We start from the raw sequence: 23136 nt of genomic DNA on the forward strand, positions 1-23136 counted from the left end.
AATTTCCCGGGGGCGCCTGGGTGGCTCAGTCAGTTAAGCCAAATTGAGGAAGCCTGGACACGAGACAGCCGGGAATCCAGAGCGTGCACTGCGGTGACGAGAGAGATCGCCCGCAGAAACGCTCTGGTTCTGCCTCGAGGGGCGAAAGGGGGGGGGGTCTAACACTCAGAGTAGTGCAGCCCCTGGTTTTCTCTTCTGCCTCTCTCCTGCCCCAGCCCTCCCCCCCCCACCCCTCGCGACAGTTCCATGGCAGTGGCAGTGGTGACAGTGAGCCCACTGACACCTTAACCTCTGAGGGAGGAAAACTTCTCCCTCTGATCAAAGAGCTACGGTCCCAAGGGGATAGGGGTGAGCCTGAACCCGGGCACAGTCCCAGGAAGTGTGCAGCAGAGACGGTGACTCAAGCACCCCCCCCACCCCGTTTTCTCCCTGGAGAACGAAGAAGGGAAGTCCCGGGAAGTGAGAAGCACGAAAGAAATCACACACAGGGCCGAGCAACCTGGCCAAGTTGTTCACGAGCTGAGCTCACCCCCTCAGCTGTACTCCATGGGTCGGGCCCTGAGCAGTAAACCTATGGTTCTTCCAGAAGGCAGGGAGAAATTGTGCTACCAAAAAAAAAAAAAAAAAAAGTTTGAAGAAATAATTGCTGAAAACTTCACTTCCCAGATTTGGCAAAAGACCTAAATTTACAGATCCAAGAACCTCGGCAAACCCAACCAGGACAAATTAAGATCACACTCATACCCCTGAAAGCCAAAGCCAAAAAACTCTTGGAAGCGGCCAAGGAAAAAAAGTTGTTCATCAGGAAACAACTATGCAAACGACCTTGTATGTTTCACCGGAAACTGTGAGACCAGAAGGAAGTGGAATAACATTCTTCCAGTGCTGAGAGAAGCTGTCAACCCAGAATTCCATATCCAGTGAAAATATCTTCCATAATGAAAGTGAGGTTAGGAAAACCTCAGCGAGGGGCGCCTGGCTGGCTCCGTCTGCGGAGTCTGCAACTCTTGATCTTGGGGTTGTGAGTTCGAGCCCCACGTTGGGTGCGGAGGTTACTTAAAAATAAAATCTTTAAGGAGCGCCTGGGTGGCTCAGTCGGTTGAGCTTCTGACTTCGGCTCAGGTCAAGATCTCGCGGTCCGTGGGTTCAAGCCCCACGTCGGGCTCTGTGCTGACAGCTTGGAGCCTGGAGCCTGCTTCGGATTCGGTGTCTCCCTCTCTCTCTGCCCCGCCCCCTGCTTGCACTCTGTCTCTGTCTCTCTCAAAAATAAACATTAAAAAAATTTTAATTATAAAATAAAATAAAATCTTTATATAAAAAAAGAAATTTTCAGTGAAAAAAAGAGCTAAGAGCATTTGCAGCTGGCATATCTACGCTCAAAGAGTTGCTGAAGGAAACTCTTCAGACAGATGTCTAAAGACATGGGCATTTTCTCCTAAAGTTAAACTTTAGAACCTTTAGACCCTGTATGACCCAGAAATCCCACTGCAAGGCATTTATCCTAGAGAATACACGTGTCCACACAGAAACCTGTACACGAATGTTTACAACAGCTCTATTCATAATTGCCCTAAGCTGGAAACAATCCGGATGTCCTTCAACGGGTGACTGAATGAACAAGTCACGTTACATTCGTATATTGGGATATTTACTACTTAGCAATTAAGAGGAATGAATTCTTGAGATGCAGGATAAATTCGATTAATGCCAATGGCATTAGGCTGAGTGCACAGGCTGTCTCAAAAGGTCACATAGCGTGTAATTCCAGTTATAAGACATTCTCAAAACTATGGTGATAAAGAACAGATCAGGGGCTCCTGGGTGGATCAATCAGTTAAGCCTCCGACTTCAGGTCAGGTCATGATTTCATGGTTCATGAGGTCGAGCCCTGCGTCAGGCTCTGTGCTGACAGCTTGGAGCCTGGAGCCTGCTTCGGATTCTCTGTCTCTGTCTCTGTCTCTCTCTCTCTCTGCCCTCCCCTGCTCACTTTCTCTCTCTCTCTCTCCCAAAAATAAATAAACATCAAAAAAAATTTTTAAGGGGCGCCTGGGTGGCTCACTCGGTTAAGCGTCCAACTCAGTCTCGGCTCAGGTCATGATCTCCTGGTTCATGAGTTCGAGCCCCGCATCAGGCTCTGTGCTGACAGCTCAGAGCCTGGAGCCTGCTTCGGATTCTGTGCCTCCCTCTCTCTCTGCCCCTTCCCCGCTCATGCTCTGTCTCTATCTGTCTCTCAAAAATAAATAAATGTTTAAAAAAAATTTTTTAAGTCAATTTTAGCGTACGTTAATTTTTTAACCACTTTCTTAAAGTTACTATCTCTAAAGAGCTCAGCACAGTGCGTGGTAAATAGTAAGCTTTCAAAAAGCATTCAAATAAATTCCTGTCTTTTCGAAGCCGAGGCACCTGCCCGTATAAGGAACACAGGAGAAATGCCGGCTGGGGCGACTTAAAGACCAGGAGAATATCCCGCTTCACTGGGATCTGTGCCTTCGTGAGGTCATGAAGATTTATGATCATCAGGTGCAAACAGCTCCCAGGAGGAGGTGAAGTGAGAAGGCACAGACTGTGGGGAGAGGGTCCAGGTGCATTTAGAGAGTGTGGGGTCTTCTAGAAGCTCGGAGTTCAGCTCCAGAGCCAGGCAAATCCTGGTTCAGACTGTGCTCCTTCCGGTCCTACCTCCGTGGCCAAGCTGCCTCATCTCTGAGCCTCGGCTTTGTCATCTGTGAAAAGTAGATCGTAAAACTAGCCATAAAGTGTTATGATGATTTAATATGGTGTCTGTAAGATGTTCGGCACCGTTGTAAATGCCCGATAAAATGCTACGCTTTATGGCTATTATTTGCAATAAAGAGATTGGCAGGATACACCCTAAATGTGAACAGAGAGTTATGTTTTGTGGAGGGATTTTTTTTTTAAGATTTTATTTTTCAGAAAGCTCTACACCCAATGTGGGGCTTGAACGCACAACCCCGAGATCCAAAGTCACATGTTCGTCCGACTGAGCCAGCTGGGGGCCCCTTATTAGGAATTTTTTTTTTTTATCCTCAACATTTCATTACAAAAAAACTTCAAAGTGGGGCGCTTGAGTGGCTCAATCGGGTTAGGCGTCCGACTTCGGCTCAGGTCATGATCTCACGGTTTGTGAGTTCGGGCCCGCGTCGGGCCCTGGGCTGACAGCTCGGAGCCTGGAGCCCGCTTCCGAATTCTGTGTCTCCCTCCGTCTGCCCCTCCCCTGCTTGCACTCTGTCTCTCGCATTGTCTCAGGGATACATAAACATTAAAAAAAAATTTTTGGCGGGGGGCGCCTGGGTGGCGCAGTCGGTTAAGCGTCTGACTTCAGCCAGGTCACGATCTCGCGGTCCGTGAGTTCGAGCCCCGCGTCGGTCTCTGGGCTGATGGCTCAGAGCCTGGAGCCTGTTTCCCTTTCTGTGTCTCCCTCTCTCTCTGCCCCTCGCCCGCTCATGCTCTGTCTCTCTCTGTCCCAAAAATAAATAAACGTTGAAAAAAAATTTTTTTTTAATTTTTTTTTTAAGAAAAAACAAAAATAAAACAAAAAAATTTCAAAGTTATGGCAAGTTGAAAAGACCGTTCAGGGACTGTTCTTAGTGAGATCCAGGATGCTTTTTCTTTCTTTTTGCTTATCCATAGTTTGTAATTTTCTACAATAGACATGTATTGTCTGGATAGTGAAACATAAATACAAGGGAGGGGAAAAGGAAAAAAAACAAAAAAACAACAACTGTGAGGGAGAACAGGACCAAAGACAGAGTCCCATGGTTCAAAGTCACTCTCTCCCACCGACAGCCTCTGCTGGGCCATCAACTGTCTTTAGAAACGGCCCCACATCTAATTAGCAATTCTTTCAGCCATTGGGCCATTTCACCCATACATCACCCTCGTGTCCACGGGATGTCAGGAGAGATTTTGGCCAAGCGCCTTGCTGAAGTCCAGACACAAGGAGTCTATAGCACCTCCCCCACCTCCGTCCAAGTAATTCCATTAATGAGGCAAATCAGATCAACCCAGAGTAATCTGTCCTTAGTGGTTTCTGATCATGTCTTCCCCTCCACACACTTGCGCACCAAGGGTGGTGGAAAAGGCACGGATTCTGGGGTCAGACCGGTCTGGGTTTGAATCTCGCTTGCATCTCAGCTGGGTGACTTTGGGAAAGTTGCTTGACCTCTCTGAACCTCGCTGCACAAAGGCAACAACAAAGCCCGTGTCACAGGCTTCTTTTGATACATAAAAAAATTGGATACACCTGTCTCCCTCCCCACCCAAACTGTGGTCTCAAGGCCAAGGCCTGGGCTTCCTATCTCTGCACCCCTCCCCCAGTGCCCAGCAGAGAGGGGGTCCCTCACCCCAGCCCCTGACACCCAATACCCCCTCCACTCCTCTCTCTACATCTCTGCCCCCTGCGTCTCCCCCTCCCTCTCCAGAGCTCTCGCCAATTCCCTGTCCACACACCATCCTCTCCTCCCTCACCCAGAACCTCTGGCATCTCCCTGTCTCCCCCTTACCTCCCTCGCCCAGCCCAGTGACAGGCTTCACCCCTACTCCATTCCACGTCCCCTGTGCAGCCCGTGGCCTGCTCCGTGGCCCTCGGTGGAGTGGTAAAGTGCTGTCGACTCATTTGCTCAATCACTTGTTAGCAGCTTCATTAGTTCTGAGGGCTCCGTGGAAAGCCATTAGTGTGACTCAGTCTGTGTCATCCATGAGGGGAGCGGGGAGGAGACAGCAGAGCCGGGGAAAACAGAAAACAACGCACCATCCGCCCTCCTGGCGCCTCTCGGGGAGACCGAGGCCCAGGCCAGCTGCACGGAAACTAGGGTTCCGGGGGCCTCTCCTTGACACCCCCTTGCACCTTATGAGACGCAGGGGCTGCTGTCCCCAGCCGGGAGGACCCTGGCCTGAAGCCCGTTCTAAGCCAGCTGCCCCGGCCACAGGCACCACAGACCCGCCCAAACTTCGTATGAAGGGACATCTTTCTGGGGAAGAGCAACCACGGCTCCCGTCAATATTTAAAGCCCCCCACCCTCCCCGAGGTCACCCCCACTCCTGCTCTGTGGCTGGGCGCCCCCCCCAAAAGCATAGCCCTCAACACCCTGCATCGAAAGGGCAGAGGTGTTTGCCCATCTGACGCCTGGATTGTGGGCACCTCGCCTACAGTGCCCTTGACTTACTACTCTCCATCGTGGAGTCCAGCCCAGTGCCAGGCTGGGAAGAGCCTCAGTAAATGTGTGTTGGACAAAGACATGAATGAGTCTCCATTTCACAGACAAAGATACGGGACACAAAGAGGTAAAGTGACTTGCCTTCCCTGACGTCACCCAATCTTAACCAGCTGGGCCTGATCAAGGACTTGATGAGGAGATCACCACATGCTCATATACACTACTCTATGTCTACAGTGTGAATGGTGCCCGAGATCCGATGCTCTTGTGCAGTGCACAACCTGTATGCTAGTACTTGGTGGCTTTGCTCTCAGGCAGGAGTCGGGCAAAAACAGAAGGTTTAGCCAAGGTTCTGGCCAAAGCAGGAGTACTAAGGGAACAGAACAGATTTGGGCATGTGGCAGAAACACGTGGACAGTCTTTCAAGCTAAGGAGATGTCAGTAAGGCGTATGCCTGAGGCTGGGCCAAGCTAGATTCTGTGCTCCACTGGGCGTCTGGGCTCAACACCTAGGACCAGTCTGTTCAGTAGGCTTCCCTGGTCTGGGGGCAGCTGCTCATTTTGACCTAGATAAGACGGTTTGTCCCTCAGACAACCTTGGGCACAGGGTGAACTAAGAAGGAGAAGAATGGTGGTGGCACCGAGTGTGGCTTCCAGCATCGTGCTGAGGTCCTGAAAGCAGCTGGGAGTGGAAAACAGGGAGCCAAGGAGGGTTTAGGGGGCAGAGCTACAGCCCTGGGATGAAGGAGGCAGAGAGAGGGCGTGGTCACCTTCCAGGGGCTCTCCCAGGGAGGCCCCTCCCCAACTTAGCCCCCAGCTCTGGAGGCTGATCAGTGTAGCACAGACCCAGCCCTGCCAGGACACATACAGCCAGAGGCCACTGGCTTTTGGGACCCCACGGGTCTGGGTGCCTGGCCCCTAAGGAGACGAAGGTGAGACCTGATACCGAGGGGTGGATTAATCCCAGGGGCCTGGCTGGAGGCGACACTGCTGGGTGTGAGGGTTGTTACTCCGCGAGGGGTGGGGGGTGTTCATACATCAGGGGAAGAGTCCTTCAGATGCCCATCTGCACCCACTGCCCACCCTCCCATGCAAGCACGCACCCAGTTCTACCCCTCGGGGACCTAGATGCTGCAGAGGGACACCCGCGTGCCGGTCCACCCACTCCACACCCTTCCCACCCCTCACCCCACACCCTGCCGGCCGCTGGCTGACCTCCTCGACGGTCGCACGCACGCCCCACCCTCCCCGGGGGGTCCTGCGCCGGCTGCCGGCCCGAGGCGAGCGGCAGGTGTTTGCACAGCTAAGTGGCGTCTGTGTACAGAGCCGGAAAGCTGCCGCGCAGCGCTTATCTCCCGCAAACACATTATCTCCCGCAACAACATCAGCGCGCCGTGCCGGAACCCCTCGCCCCGCCGCGCTCATCCGGCCAGCGCTGATAAGGACCGGAGGGAGCAGAGGGCACCCCCCACTTCCCGGCACCCCGCCGCCTCCGATCGGCCCGCGGATCCGGAAAGATGATGGGGTCACAGGAGGGCCCCGACCCGGGGAGGCTGGAGCCTCCCCAGCGCCCTGCGTCGCGGCTGCCCAGCTCCCACCCATCAGCCCTCGTCCCTCCTCTCCCAGGGCCTCGGCTCCCAGCCCTGTCTGCCCTGAGCCACCTTCCCCTTGTGGCAGCGACGACACAGCCAGGGACCCATGTCTTGACCTGGATTCCCAATGGGTGGGAGCAGGAGACTCGTCAGGAATTACAGTAGTAGGAGGAGGTATGTAATTTGATTGAGGCTTAACTGGGCCGCAGGGCTGCCTGAGAAGCATTACAAGCATCTGATTTCATTTTCCCAACAATTCAGGGAAGTAGGTACTGTTATTATTCCCATTTTGCAGAGGTGGAAACTTACTTAGGTTCGAAACCTTAGCATATGGATTTGAACCTGGCACCCTCTGAACCCAGAGCCTACCCTGGCCTCCTCCTAAGAGACCAGCGAGTTAGTCCAGCCTCCGCGGTTAACCGAGTTCACCGAGGAAGACGCGGAGGCACATCGGGGGAGGCAGCTGGCATCTGGCTGTCAGGCACACAGTCGGGGCGCTGAGGTCACTGAAATTGATCGCCTAAGTCTAGACCAGCGACCTGGCCAGATCGTTAAATCTCGATTTTGCTCTTAATTAAATCCAGTCTGGTTGCATGAGGCGGTGGTTCTGGGCATGACTTTGTTACTCTTCCAAACTTGTACGAAAGTGCTTATATGACTTTCATAATGAAAAAGGAAAAAGCCCTCCTAAATACAAAACAAAGAAAATAAATATTTTAAAAACTGTGTACGTGGGACTACGTTAATATGGAACACTTTTCTATCTAATAAAAAAACGAAGTGAAAAGGCAGGCTTTGAAATTAAGAGAATGTATTTACAACATATAAAACTAAAGAAGCATTAATTAAGATCTGGAATATATGAAGAGTACCTACAAATCAATAACAAAATGACCGAGACCCCCGTTTTAAAAAGCGAGCAAAGGTGGGGCACCTGGGTAGCTCAGTCAGTTGAGTGTCTGACTCTGGGTTTCCGTTCAGGTTATGATCTGACGGTTTGAGGGATGGAGACCCGCATCGGGCTCTGGGCTGACAGTGCAGAGCCTGCTTGGGATTCTCTCTCTCTCTCTCTCTCTCTCAAAATAAATAAATAAACTTCAAAAAAAGTGAGCAAGGACAATAGTCAAGTCACCAAAAAATGTGAAAAATATTGATTCTATTTCACTATTAATCAAAGGAATACATATTAAAAGAAAGAGATACTTTTTTTCCTATTAAAAAATTGGGGGCAAAGATTTTTTTTCAATGATAATACCCAGTGCTGCCCAGGCTATGACCAGCCCCTTTGCAAACACTGGAGATGAGACCTGCAGGAGAATTTTCAGAACGCTGGCTTAGGGTAATGGGTGTCTACCTTTTATCCAGGTTTCTATTTCTGTGAAGGTAACAGTAGATATAGCCAGAGGTTAAGTACAAGGATACTCAGCACAGCGGTAATTAACAAAACACACACAAAAAGGGAAACACAAAATTCCCAAATGTCCAACAATGGGTAAACTATGACACATATGAAAGATGTACTATGTTAATGGAGCCGTTAAAAATCACAGTTTTGAAAATTGTTGAACGACATGGAAATATTTAGGACATATGCTTACAGGTGAAAAAAGCTGAGTACAAAAAAAAAAAAATTGTAGCGGCACCTGGGGTGGCTCAGGCAGTTGAACATCCGACTCTTGCTTTTGGTTCAGGTCATGATCCCAGGGTCATGGGATCGAGCCCCTGGCCGGCTCCAAGCTGAACACGGAGACTGCTTGGGGTTCTCTTCCTGTCTCCTTCTCTCCCTCTACCCCACTCACACACACACACACACACACACACACACACTCTCTCTCTCTCTGTCTCTCAAAATAAAAACTTTAAAAAATTGTATAGGGGTGCATGGCTGGCTCAGTCAGAAGAGCATCCGACTCTTGATCTTGAGGGTTGTGAGTTCCAGCCCCATGTTGTGTGTAGAGATTATTTAAATCAATTTTTTAAAAAATTAAAAAAAAATAACACATACAGAAAGGCTCCAAGTCCCCCTCTCTCTCTTTCTCATATATATATATATACATATATATACACATATATGTGTGTATATATATACATATATATATGTATATATACACATACATACATATATATACATATATACATATGTGTATACATACACATATACGTGTACATGTATATGTGTATATACATATATGTGTATATATACATGTATATGTGTATACACATATACACATACACGTATACGTGTATGTACATATATACACAGATGTGTATATACATATATACACAAACACATATACGTGCATATATACATATATGTATATATACATATATGTGGGTATATATATATATATATATATATATATATATATATATGCCTATACATGGAAGGAAATCCCTCAGAGATATTCTATACATAAAAATGTCAAGGATAGTTGTCTCTTGGGATGGAACTACAGGTGATTTTTTCTTTATATTTTTACGGAATTTTTATAGTTTGCAATGGATATTACTTTTATAATCAGAAAAGTTGTAACTGAGAAAATTAAAAACAAAAGAAATAAGAACACAAAAAATGTATAACCCATCAAACATTGTTCTCTTTGTTTTCTCGGCACCCTAGCCCGGGCCAGGGAACCGTACTTTTGAAGTTTGCTCTGGGGGAAGAAGACCCACTTCCTCCTCCCAGGGCCCCAGACTTCCTGAAAGCTGCCCCAGGCTGGTCACCTCCCCGCCCCCCCTCCCCCACCCCCGCAGGGACTTCTACCCTGGCCCACGGGTGTCTCACCCGAACCCCACCTGCTGCCATCCCCTTCTTTCCTGCCTGCCTTCTGCATGGCGGGAATTCGTCCTGTCCCCCAGCTCCCTGTCCCCTGTCCGTCCATCTTGTGGGCCCCAGGACTATGACTTAATGTCTTCCACTGACACCTTCCCACCCTAGTCCCAAAGCCCAGCCCCCTCCCCCTCCCCCCTGCAGCCTCTAGCCAGGAATGAGACCGGAGGAAAGACCAGAGCCCAGAAGGGCTGTGGTCTCAGCAAGGAAAGCGCCTGCGCCAGGCTCAGCGCCTGGGAGGAGCAAAGACTCAAGATTGGCCAGGATTGGGCAACACGGTGGGCCCTTGGCCCATAAAGGGAGGTGAGCGCCCAGGTCTTTTTCTCCTGAAGACATATGCCCAAGTGTCTGTCCCAGAGGGATGGCATTTGGGGTGTCTGAGGAGGAGGCTAGGTGCCCCCATTGCTCCCGTGGTTCTCCCCGGGTTTCTTGCAGTCCAAAGGGAAGAGTCATTTGAGGACTGTGGCCCCAGACAGGCCTAAAGTGGAATCTCAAGTCTATAGCCCACTGATTTTGCCTCTCTGAGCCTCAGTTTTCTCACCTGTAAATGGGAATAAGAATAATACCCTTGCAAGGTCATTGTAAGGAGCACAGAAAATGGAGCAGAAACACAGAGGAGGTGGCCATGAACCCGACCCACGGCTGTTACGCCTGCCCCAGCACTCGGAACCGTGTGCCACTGTCAAGGGAGCCTGTGCGCCCCTGCCCCTCCATCCGGTGCCCCGCTCGCGGGTGGATGCACTGTCGTGCCCAGCCGCCACAAACTGGCTTTCGAATCCCAGCTCCGTGTGTCTGCTGCAAGCTAGGCACACTGCTAAGCATTTTACATTTACTCCCCATGGCCATCCCATAAGGTCTGCGTTGTCAGCTCCGTGTTACTGATAAGGAAACTGAAGCTCAGAGAGGTTAAGCACCTTGCCCCAGGTCCCACAGCAGGTAAACGGACACCAGGGCGGAAGCTCAGGCCAGTCTGGCCCCAGGCCCAAGCTCTTTCCTCTGTCTCAGGCCGTCCTCCTGGAGCCAGACACCCGCACATTCCTCGGGCCTCTGTGTCCATGCCTGTGGGGGTCAGCACAGATGTAGGTGACTGTGGTCCTGAAGCCATGTCTCTATTACCAATATGCCCAGACCGTGCAGAGCTCTCCCCGCCTCCACGCTTATTAATTGCACCAGGAGCCACCCCAGGAAATCAGGCCTCCCTCCCTGCAACCCCTGCTGCTCTGTGGCTTAATTACTTCTCCTCCTGGCTGTAATGAATGTCTCTGAGCCCCTGAGACAGGAAACTTCATCAGGAACAGCCGCCTCCATGATTCAGCCCTGCCTCCCCCAGCCCTGTCCCTTTGGACCCAGACAGCGGCTCAGCCTCTGCCCCATCTCCGACCTAGTCCCAGCTTCAGCTACACAGGGCATCTGGGGGTGGGAGGCTCCTTCCGGCCTTCAGCCTCCCTGCCCCCGCCCATGGAATGCAGGCCCTAAAACCAGACCACAAGGGGTCTGCCCCAGACTGGGGGCGGGGGTCCAGATCCTCAGTCCCTCATCCAGCAATCTGCCCAGAGGCATTGGAGCAGACAGCTCAGAATGGCAGCTCCTCCTGGTTTTCTGCACACCCACACCCACGGGGGGCAGCACAGAGAGATCATTCTTTCCTCTTATTCATTCACCCCACATTCCAGGAGCACCTATTCTGTGCCAGTCCCTGCCCCAGGCACCGGGAACACGACAGGGAGCAAGGCAGACAAGATGCGTGCCTTCTAGGAACTTATGGTCCAGCCAGAACAAAGCCCAAAACAAGGGAACAAGCAGATAAATAAAACTACTCTTGACTCTTGAACGACATGGGTTTGAACTATACGATCCACTTACTTGCGGGCCTTTTCAATAAATACAGTACAGCATTGTAAATGTATTTTACATTTCTTCTTTATGATTTTCTTTTTTTAAGAATTTTTCTTCTTTATGTATTTACATCTCTTCTTTATGATTTTCTTTTTTTAATATTTTTTTTCATTTTTTAAAGTTGCTTTATTTTGAGAGAGAGAGAGAGAGAGGGAGAAAGAGAATGAGTGAGGGAAGGGCAGAGAGAGGAGAGAGGGAATCCCAAGCAGGCTCTGTTGTCCGTGCAGAGCCCCTTGCGGGGCTCGATCCCATGAACAGTGAGATCATAACCTGAGGCAGAATCAGGTCTCAGATGTTTAACCAACTGAGCCACTCTGGCGTCCCAATAACATTTTCTTTTCTCCAGCATACTTTATTGCAAGAACATAATATAGTGTGATTATAACACACAAAATATGTGTAATCGACTGTTTATGTTATCCATAAGGCTTCCGGTCAACAGTGGGCTATTAGTAGTTAAGTTTTGGGGGAGTCAAAAATCATACATAGATTTTTGACTGTGCAGGGGGTTGACATCCCTAACACCCGCGTCGTTCCAGAGTCAACTGTATTTTTTTAAGTGACTTTTTAAAACATTTTTTTAAGTTTATTTTGAGAGAGACAGAGACAGTGCAAGTGGGGGGTGGGCAGAGAGAGAGAGGGAGGGAGAGAATCCCCAGCAGGCTTCACGTTGTCAGCACAGATCCCGACTCAGGGCTCCAACTCACAAACCATGAGATCGTGACCTGAGCTGAAACCAAGAGTCAGACCCGGAAGCAACTGAGCCACCCACATATCCCAGGGGTCAACTGTATTTATAGGGAGGGGGGAAAAGTGGGAGCTGAGATGGAGTGATAGCTTGAGTAGCAGGGATGGGCAGAGAGAGAGATGCCACGTTCACTTCCAGCCCATCCTGTTCAATCCCTACATCAGAAGTCCTCCAGCCGTCTTCCCTACATCCTTGGTACTTCAAGGCCAACCCGTGGTCTTACTGGATTATCACCTCCAATCACCCAGGGCTTCGGCTACATACCCACCCTACCTATCACCTCAAACAACCAGAGGGAAAAGAGACGGTCCTCGGTGTGGGAGCCTGAGCCACCATGTCAGGAAAGAGGACAGCAGAATGAAGACAGTATTCCCTGCAGCCACCCAACATCCCCTTTCGGTCTCTCCACCCTCCCGCTGGGGTCCCCAATCCCCCCACCCCCTGCCCATTACTGAAGTAATTTCCAGGCAGACTCAAGAGTTCCACGTAAAAGTAAACTGAACCATAGAAAATCGGGAAGAAAGAACAACCAGACCTCTCGAGGGAAGAGATCTTTGTGAGTATAAAGAAAGCACGGGACGAAATCACAGAGAAAGGTCACCAACCTTGCCCACAGAAGCGTTAAACGCGTGTGTGTGTCATAAACACGTAACTGAAATTACGCACGAACCGCGTCTCTTTGGCAAGCTCACTTCTCACCCGTCCTAGATCCAGCCGGCAGGGAACTTTCCCTCACCTCGCCCCCACCCTTCACCTTACCCAGTGTGGATTGGCTGTTGCCCCTGAATGTTCCCGGCCCCCCCGGCTGCTCCATGTTCTATCAAAGCACAGAGGAAACTGTGTTGTGAGTGTTGGTTTCTATTTCGATCCTCGTGGTCCGTGGGCACCTGGACATCTTATTGATTTTATAATCTCCATGCCCAGCACACAGAAATACTTTACAGAGTAGAACTAAGTTTTTTACTGAATATCTGTTACATTTTCTCCTTCCCTAGGTTTTTTTTTTTTTTTTTATGTAACAAAAGACACATAACAGACATCAGAAAAATACACATAATGCAAAAGTTACCACCTTAATTTTTGGAGGAAACACCGGCCTGTTTCCATAGCAGCTACACCGCTTCACATTCCCGCCAACCGTGCACAGGGATTCCAATTTCCGCATCCTCACCGACACTTGTTATTTTCTGGTGTTTTTGTCAGTAGCCATCTTAATGTGTGTGAGGTGGCGCCTTGCTGTCATTTTGATGTGCATTTCCCAGCCAGTCGTTTTTATTTTTATTTATTTTCAAATATGAAATTTATTGTCAAATTGGTTTCCATACAACACCCAGTGCTCTTCCCAACAGGTGCCCTCCTCGATACCCATCACCCACCCTCCCATCCCTCCCACCCCCCATCAACCCTCAGTTTGTTCTGAGTTTTTAAGAGTCTCTTATGTTTTGGCTCCCTCCCTCTCTAACCTCTTTTTTTTTCCCCCCCTCCGCCATGGTCTTCTGGTAAGTTTCTCAGGATCTACATAAGAATGAAAACATATGGTATCCGTCTTTCTCTGTATGACTTATTTCACTTAGCATAACTCTCTCCAGTTCCATCCACGTTGCCTAACCAGTCGTTTTTAAATGAAAGAGCCAGGGGTGCCTGGGTGGCACAGTCGGTTAAGCGTCCGACTTCAGCCAGGTCACGATCTCGCGGTCCATGAGTTCGAGCCCCGCGTCGGCTCTGGGCTGATGGCTCAGAGCCTGGAGCCTGTTTCGGATTCTGTGTCTCCCTCTCTCTCTGCCCCTCCCCCGTTCATGCTCTGTCTCTCTCTGTCCCAAAAATAAATAAAAACGTTGGAAAAAAAAAATAAATGAAAGAGCCAACATACTAAAAAAAAAAAAAATCCATATGGCAGATATGAGGAGTTGATATCTTTTTTTAAGTTTATTTATTTATTTTTGAGAGAGAGCATGAGCAAGGGAGGGGCAGAGAGAGAGAGAGAGGGAGAGAGAGAGAATCCCAAGCAGGCTCCACGCTCTGTGCGGAGCCCGACTCAGGGCTCGATCCCACGACCGTGAGATCATGACCTGAGGCAGAATCAGGACTCAGACATTTAACCAACTGAGCCACCCAGGCGCCCCAGAAAAGGCTAATGCTTTATATGTTAAGTGACTATACAGATCTCGAAGTAAAACATTAGGGTCCCCAAAAGATAAATGGATATGAACAGACAACTCTGAAAGAGGAAAGGTAACATTGAACAAATGGCATCCCTGGTAACCCAAAAAGACAAAACAGAATACCGTGTTTTACCTGGTAAGATTTCAAGACTTAAAAATAAATAAAATTGGGGCACCTGGGTGGCTCAGTCGGTTGGGTGTCTGACTCTTGCTCATTCATGCTCACGCACAATGAGCGGGCATTGGTATGACCCTTTTGAAAAGCAACTTCCAAAAATTCAAGAGCATTCAAAGTACATGGGGGCGCCTGGGTGGTTCAGTCGGTTGAGCGTCCGACTTCAGCTCAGGTCATGTTCTCACGGTTCGTGAGTTTGAGCCCCACATGGGGCTCACTGCTATCAGCCCAGAGCCCGCTTTGGATCCTCTGTCCCCCTCTCTTTCGGCCCCTCCTCGGCTCACTCTCTCTAAAAAATGAAGACACATTTAAAAAAAAGAAAAAGTATTTACACACTTTAACCTAGGAATTCAGTTTCTGGCCACTTACTGAAAGAGACTTCTTTCAGCAATAGAAGCACAAAAATGTGTACCTCAGTTTATTTATCACAGGGAAAACTTGGAAGCATCGTAAATATCTAACAACAGCACGTTCAATATTAAATTTTAATAGATTCCTATAGTGTCAACATCACGCAGTCGCCCAAAAGATGATTATGAATTATATGAGATGAGAGGCTGTCTTGGATTCTAAGTGGGAAAAGCAGGATACAAAATGTTACTTGCAAAATAAGCTCTCGGCCCGGAAAAAAAAAAAATAAGGCTAGTAAGTGTATGTACAAATATACAGCAGAGCATGCAACTCTTGATCTTGCGGTTGTGAGGTGGCCCTGTGGACGCCTCCCTCCAGGACTTCCAGTCTCCCCACCTGTGAGACCATGCATTTCTGCTATTTCAAGTCACCCGGGCTGTGGTTCTTTGTGAGGGCAAGCCTCAGAAACTAATACAGGACCTACTATGAAAAATGTGTCTGGGGGCGCCTGGGTGGCACAGTCGGTTGAGCGTCTGACTTCGGCTCAGGTCATGATCTCGCCGTCCGTGAGTTTGAGCCCCGCGTCGGGCTCTGGGCTGACCGCTCAGAGCCTGGAGCCTGTTTCGGATTCTGTGTCTCCCTCTCTCTCTGACCCTCCCCCGTTCATGCTCTGTCTCTCTCTGTCTCAAAAATAAATAAACGTTAAAAAAATTAAAAAAAGAAAAATGTGTCTGATATCCTTTTTTTTTTTTTAATGTTTTATTTATTTTTGAGAGAGACAGAGCACAAGCGGGGGAGGGGCAGAGAGAGAGGGAGACACAGAATCCGAAGCAGGCTCCAGGCTCTGAGCTGTCAGCACAGGGCCCGATGCGGGGCTCGAACTTATGAATCATGAGATCACGACCTGAGCGGAAGACCCACGCTTAACCGACTGAGCCACCCAGGTGCCCTTGTTTCTGCCATCCTAAGTGAAGATGAGGAAAATAATTATAGGTGCACAATAACACAGCCATATTTGTTTGTTTAATGTAGAAGAGCTTGAAAAGAAATAGACCAAAGGCAAACAGCAGCTATATTAGTAGACTAGGGAGGTTTTATTTATCCAGTTTTCAGTAATTTTCCTAGATTACTTACAAAGATGCTTTTAATGTTTATTTTTGAGAGAGAGGGAGCGCGCAGGGGAGGGGCAGAGAGAGGGAGACAGAGGTTCCAAGGCGGAAGTTTCCACGTGTGGACAGCAGAGAGCCCCATGTGGGGCTGGAACTCACCGACGGGGGAGCAGGCTCCAGGTTCTGAGCTCTCAGCACAGGGCCTGACACGAGGCTCAAACCCACAAACCGAGAGATCATGACCTGAGCCAAAGTAGGCTGCTTAACCGACTGAGCTACCCAGGCGCCCCCTAAATTACTTTTATGATGAAAAAAAAGAAGTGTTTGGTTTGTTTGTTTGTTTGTTTGTTTGTTTGCTCTTAAGTATACCCTAAACACGTAACCACCAGCTCCTCTTCCAGCCCCACCCTCAGGCCTCTGGTCTCTGCCTGGGGTCCCCCATCTCCGCCCCACCCCTGAACTTGCAGGAGCCCAACTGAGGTCGGGCCACTCTGCTCCTCCAAGCCCTGGTCTCCTCAAGCCGCACCCACACCACTGGCCTCCCTTCCCTGGGCTTTTCCCTTCCGTGCCCTGGCCTGGCCCTGCCACGCTAACAGGCTCGGGAACACTGGTACTTTCCCTGGGGTTTCTCAGTCCGACAGGCAAAGACCAGCGAGTCACCGGTGAATGCAAGGGAAGCCAGCTTTCTCCCCACAGAGAACAGGAAACAAAAGACCCCTGCAGTGGGAGGGACCGTCTTGCTCTAAGCAAGCCCGAGGCCACTCTGTGAGGCTGGGACTCCAACGCATGGGGTCTGACCCCAGATGAAGGCAAGGGGGCCCGAGCCCTGCCCCCGGATTCACTCGCCCAGCACCCTGCCCGGTCCATACCGGGAGAGCCCTTCATGTGTCCCGACTGAGGACGGCTGAGCCCCTTCTTCCCACCTTTGCTCCCAGTAAAACCTCCTACTCCTCTCAATGCCTTTACCCCTGACTCTCCCTTTGGCTGCACCCTCGATCGCCCACCCTCCCCTACCCTCCCCACCTCCCCTACCCTCCCCTACCCTCCCCACCTCCCTTGCCCTCCCGGGCAAGTGCCCACCCCGGGCTGGTGGTCTTCAAGCAGGAGGGTTGGGGTTTGGATGCGATGCGAGAGCGACGCGTGAAGATGGGGTGGCTCTGGAAGGGTGTTGGCTGGGATGGGGGCAGCCAGAACCCGGAGGGAGGGGCGGCAAGCCTGGGCACCAGGGAACCAAAAGTCAACACCCCCCCCCCAACCCGCTGCCCAGGGCGGGTTTTCACTCGCCCCCTCGAGCAGAGCGGATCTCTGTAACTTCAGAAGGAGCGCACCTCGTGCCTCCAGGCCGGGCCGACACTGCCCTCTCGTGGCAAGAGTGTGTAATTACAATCTGCGGGCGCACGACGGAACCCGCGTCCTTATCCACTGAGGGCAGGTGGGGTACCGCCCAGAGTTCCCTGAGTCCAGGAGGCTGGCTGTTCAACTCCAGGACAGTTTCCTAAGCCCTGATACCCCACAATCGCTGCCTACACGTTAACTTCACTTTGGGACACGCGTATATTAAGATGAGCCATATGAAACGTCCATTTGCTGACTTCTGGCATATAAAAACACAAAAATATACAAAAGTCACACATGAACTCTGCCCCACACCTCACCCTTCACACACGCTAAACCCTCAAACACACACACACACACACACACACACACACGAGCGCCTCTACACATTCCTCTTTCCTCTGGGGGACACACACATGGGTATCCCTCCAGAGCTCTCATCCGCGGGCCAGAAAGTACCACCCAGGACTACTGCCTCACCCACGAGCCCCACACAACACCCAACCCCCACAAAGCCGTAACCACGTCACCCCTGAGTCCAGCTCCTCCCCAGCATCTTCACCTCTTCCTTGGCCTCAAACTCACCAGGGACATCCCCATATTGAATGCCACCTCTCTTGACCTCTAGGGGCCAGCCCACATCTCTGCTCCAATACTTTTCGGATTTTAATGCCCATAGAATCCCCTGGGGACCTCATTAAAATGCAGATGCTAATTCAGTAAGCCTAGAGAGGGCCCCAGATTCCTCATTTCCAACCAGCTCCCAGGTGATGCCGTGAACCATACTTTGAATAACGAGGTTCTGTTTCTTTCTCCAGCCACAATTCCCCCAGGATTTCCTATGGGCTCAGCCTAGGCCCCTCTCCAACCACTTGTTCCCTGGCTTTCCCACCCTATGTCCCCTCCCCATGCCACTGAAATGGAAAAGTCACGCGTGAGTGAAGCCAATAGCCTTTTCTCAGGATTTGAAGCATCTGTGCCCCTTCCTTCTTGAAACATCTCCCCCTGTGGATTCTGGGTGATTTCTGGCGGGCCCCCGTCTACCTCTCCATGTGTTCTCCCCTTTCTACAGCCCTTCTCTGGCAGCTCCTGGCCACACTCAGGGCTTCATTCATCACCTGCTCCAGGGCCTCGCCAGCCCTGACCTCTCTCCTGAGCTCCAAGATCCTTTTCCACTCGTCTGCTAGGAAGCTCCACTTGTGCCCTGAAAGCACTTGACCTCCACTTGTCTAAAATCCACTCCTAGGATCTCTGTAATAATGTAACACCTACTTCATGGTGTTAGTGTGGGAATTAAATTACGTGAATATGTATCATGGGCTTAGAATAGCACCTGAGGAAGGGTTTGCCATTATTACCTTCAAGACAGTAGCCTTTTCTAAATACCCCCAACCCCCAGAGATGCTAAATTGTAGGAAGACTTCCTATCATAGGGTTATCATAGGGTATGGACAAATTCTCCCCCCGCCCCTGCTTTGTGTGTGTGTGTGCGTGCGTGCGTGTGTGTGTGTGTGTGTGTGTTCTGTCACCTCAGAGGTCTCGACGCTAACGGATCTGCAGGTCTGCAATAACTCCCTCACACTGCTGATGGTTTCCTCCTTTTAGCAACCCCCCAGAGCCGCAGCCAGAAAGAGAGGCAGAGAATAGGGCGTCCCCTGCTGGACAAGAGGCTCACGGCACACTTGGAATTGAAACACTCATAAATTATGTATTTGTGGAGTATTTACCATTTCACACATTTGTGCCTTGAAGGCAAACTACTCATGGAAGAAGCAAACTAGCTTTTACTGAGTGTTTACGCGTCAGGCTGGTAACTTGCGCATATGGGAATTCACCGAACTTTTTTTTCGTCCGTCTCATCATACATAGGAGTCGAGAGATAGTATAATGAATCCCCTGTGCCCGCTGTCCAGTTTCAACAGATATCAACTTCTGACTCATAGCCAGCCCCGTTGCACCTGTTCCCCTACCCTGCCTTCTCCCCTCCAAGGGTATTTTCAAGCAAATGCGAGACATGTTACCATTTCATCTATAAATATTCAGTATGCACGCTAAAATCCTTGGAGTAGTTTAAAAAAAAACATAACACACAATCATAGCACACCTAAAAATTAATAGCTCAAATATCCTATGTGCAAAAAATGTTTCCAATTGTCGAATTTTTTTACGGCTTGTTTCAGTCAGAATCCAAACATGGATTAAAAGAGACTTTTTTTTTAAGTTATTTATTTTGAGAGAGAGAGAGAGAGCCGATGTGCATGAGCAGGGGAGGGGCAGAGAGAGAGGGAGAAAGAGAGAATCCCAAGCAGGCCCTGCACTGTCAATGCAGAGCCTGATGCGGGGCTCAGACCCACACACCATGAGATCATGCATGACCTGAGCCCAAATCAAGAGTCAGATGCTTATCCAACTGAGCAACCCGGGTGCCCGAAGACTTTCAAAAACATCTTTTTGGGGGCGCCTGGGTGGCGCAGTCGGTTAAGCGTCCGACTTCAGCCAGGTCACGATCTCGCGGTCCGTGAGTTGGAGCCCCGCGTCAGGCTCTGGGCTGATGGCTCAGAGCCTGGAGCCTGTTTCCGATTCTGTGTCTCCCTCTCTCTCTGCCCCTCCCCCGTTCATGCTCTGTCTCTCTCTGTCCCAAAAATAAATAAAAAACCTTGAAAAAAATTTAAAAAAAAAAAAGGAAAAAAAACATCTTTTTGGGGCACCCAGCTGGCTCAGTCTGTAGAGCATACAACCCTCCATCTCAGAGTCGTGAGTTCAAGCCCCACGTTGGGTTTAGAAATTATTTCATTGAAAAAAAACACATCTTTTCATCCAATTCCACCTTTCCTACTCTTATAATTTACTGGTTGAAGAAACCAGGGCGTTTGTGTCCCACAGGGGGGATTTTGCTGACTGTATGCCCACAGAGAACTTTTCGTCTTCACTACTACGTAAAGAGACTAAGCTTTGTTCTCTTCCCCCCCTTTTACAGGTGACAAAAGGGAGGCTCAGAGAAGTCAAATGCCTTGCCCAAACCTTTGCAGCCAAGGAAGTGGCAGATTCCAGCCTCCTGAGCCAGGGCAAAGTGGGACTACATCTTCAGAGCGCCCCGCTCACCGCCTGACGCAGAGCGCGTGCTCACAAGACCGCGGCTGGTGCAGAAGGCCTTCGTACATTCCCACTGGGCTCGGCCCCCTCACAGATGGAGAGCCACGTTGGGGCCACCTGGGCAGTCCTGGGGCCAGTCCCGTGACACAGACTCCACAGAGCCAGGTCTCCCTTTCCACAGGCCCCCACCTCTTTTTTTCTGCCTTCTGCTCGTCCATTCATTCGTTCGTTCGTTCCATAAACGTCTACTGGACAGTTCTCCCGCGCCAGGCACCATTGAGGCCCGTGAACGAGTACGGCTCTGTGCCTCTGCACGTGGGTGGATGGATGTGCTCTCAGGAAGGGTGTCTGTTTCTACCTCTGTATGGTGTGTGTGTGTGTGTGTGTGTGTGTGTGTGTGTGTGTACAAAAGTCTGTACATTCATGTCCCAGATCTGAGTGTCCCTGTAGCTGTCCATGACGACAGCTGGGTGTTGTGCTCAAGGCTGAGGGCCCCCCGCTGAGGGGAAGTATCTGGAGGGGTCGGAAGGTTGTGTCTGTTCCCCAGCATCTCCAGGACCCAGGGCCTGGTGAGGGAAGACCGGAGCCCAATTCCGGGCATGGTGACAACATTTTTTGCCTTGAAAAACGAAATAAGGGCCTGCTTCAAAGGGGAACAAAGAAAATTTGAGCTGCGGGGAGCGCCTGGATGGCTCAGTCGGTTGAGCGTCTGACTTCGGCTTGGGTCATGATCTCACGGTCTGTGAGTTCAAGCCCCGCGTCCGGCTCTGTGCTGATGGCTCGGAGCCTGGAGCCTGCTTCAGATTCTGTGGCTCCCTCTCTCTCTGCCCCTCCCCTGCTCATGCTCTGTCTCTCTGTCTCTCTCTCTCTCTGTCAAAAATAAATAAACATTAAAAAAAAAAAAACGTAAAGAAAATTCGAGCTGGAACCCCAGACCGACAGTGATCCTGCAGGCCTTCTATTCAGAGCGGTAGGGTCAGTTAGGGGTGTTGACTTCATACACCCACATTCATCCCCCCCACAAAGCAGGGTCAGTTTTCCAACCAGAGGCTGGCCTTACCCCAGGGAGAGGCAGTGGGGACACAGTGGCCCCAGGGTCATTGGGCCTGGAGTTAATCATCTACCCAGGGTATCCCTGGGCCCATTGGCTGCCTGGGGACACGGCCCTCTGGGCTAACACCCAAAGCAGTGGGAAGCAGCTCCCCAGCCAGGGTCTGCCCCACTGGCCCAGGGGCAATGGGGTTGATGCTGTTGGCTACTGAAATGAGTGATCCCCAGTCTGAGGAGGGAGACAATCATCCCTGCCCTCAGGGGAGCCCCAGTCTGAAGGGAGAAACTCATCCTTGTCCTCACATAGGCCCTGAGTTGGCAGGAGGCAGCCCTCAGCTGCAGCGCGGCGGGGAGCGGGGTGCCTGTAAGGGGCGTACATTTGGGAGGGGAGGAATGAAGAGAGGCCAGGGCTGAGGCGGAGAGACCCAGCCAGCGTAGCAGAGGTGGGAGAAACAGAGAAGGAGGAATCCTGTGCGGGGAGGGGCCAGGGAGGGTGGGAGCTCAGATGAGGGGCTTGGAAAACCATTAGGTCCCCTGGAGCTAGGACCACCTCTTCTGATGGATTCTGGGAAGTGTAGCAAAGTAGGGAGTGGGCAGCAGTAAAGTGGGAAGAGAAAGAAGGCCCTAGAGGCGACCCCACAGTAGGGGGTACAGACTCTCCATGCTTCACTGTCTAATGAAACCTGGAATTTCCAAGTCGAAAAATGGAAAAGTCAGTGGAAGAGGTCACAAGTTCAACTCCGACCCCTCTGCCAGGAGTCTCCTGCCTGGGACAGTGCATGCATGTGCTGGCCGTGCACACGTGTTGGTGCGTGCATGAGGGTGTTGGCAGGAGATCCCGGGAAGGGTGTGCTCACCCAGCATCCTCCGGGATACTCAGGAGAGAAGCAGCTCAGGCCACGACTCCCCATTCAGGCAGCACCCCGAGAGTCCTGACTCCCGGCACCGGGAGCGTAGAGCTGGGTAGAAGAAAGGGAAGAGCAGTGGTGAGAACTCAGGATGACTAGCCTCTGGCCATGACACTAACAGCTGGGTGACCTTGGTCAAGTCACTGCTCCTCTACAGTCGGTGTCCTACTCTACAACAGCAGAGAGTGGGACTCCCAGTGTACCTGAATGCAGGATGTGTCCAACTGATAGCGTACCCCGAGCTTTCTCGGGCAGCGGGTGGATACAATATCAAGTAACAATGAATCATACTCTGTGAAAGTTTTCGCTGTCCTTTTCAACCCTTAAGAGCCTGGATCTGGAGCAGACCTGCTTTGTTTGAAAGAGCAGCTCCACTGCTAATGAGCTGAATGACCTTGACCCTCACATATTTCTGTGCCTTGATTTCCTCATCTATAAAATGGGCATTATAATACCCATCCTGGAGTCATTGTGAGGACTACATATGAAGCGCTTTGCCCAGTGCCTACCATTCTACATGTGTTGGCTGTTTTTCAACCCAGGAGAAAGTCTCTCAGGGGCCCAGGGGACCTCTGACATTGGGTACCTGCCAGCCTTCTGTGTTACCAGCAGAGCAGGAAACACTATCCAGCTAGAATTTAATAATATTTTATTCTGGCTTTCTTCTTTTTTTTTTTTTTAACGTTTTATTTATTTTTGAGACAGGGAGAGACA

At 50.5% G+C, this 23136-nt stretch overlaps 1 protein-coding gene across 1 annotated transcript in view; it reads right to left on the reverse strand.

The window, feature by feature from the left end:
• The window catches only part of TMEM101 (transmembrane protein 101), a 41023-nt gene that overhangs the window by 7683 nt on the left and 10204 nt on the right, over positions 1–23136 (reverse strand). The window lies entirely within an intron of this gene.

This window comes from Felis catus, chromosome E1 (genome assembly GCF_018350175.1).
Source record: "Felis catus isolate Fca126 chromosome E1, F.catus_Fca126_mat1.0, whole genome shotgun sequence".
Classification (NCBI taxonomy): Eukaryota; Metazoa; Chordata; class Mammalia; order Carnivora; family Felidae; genus Felis; species Felis catus.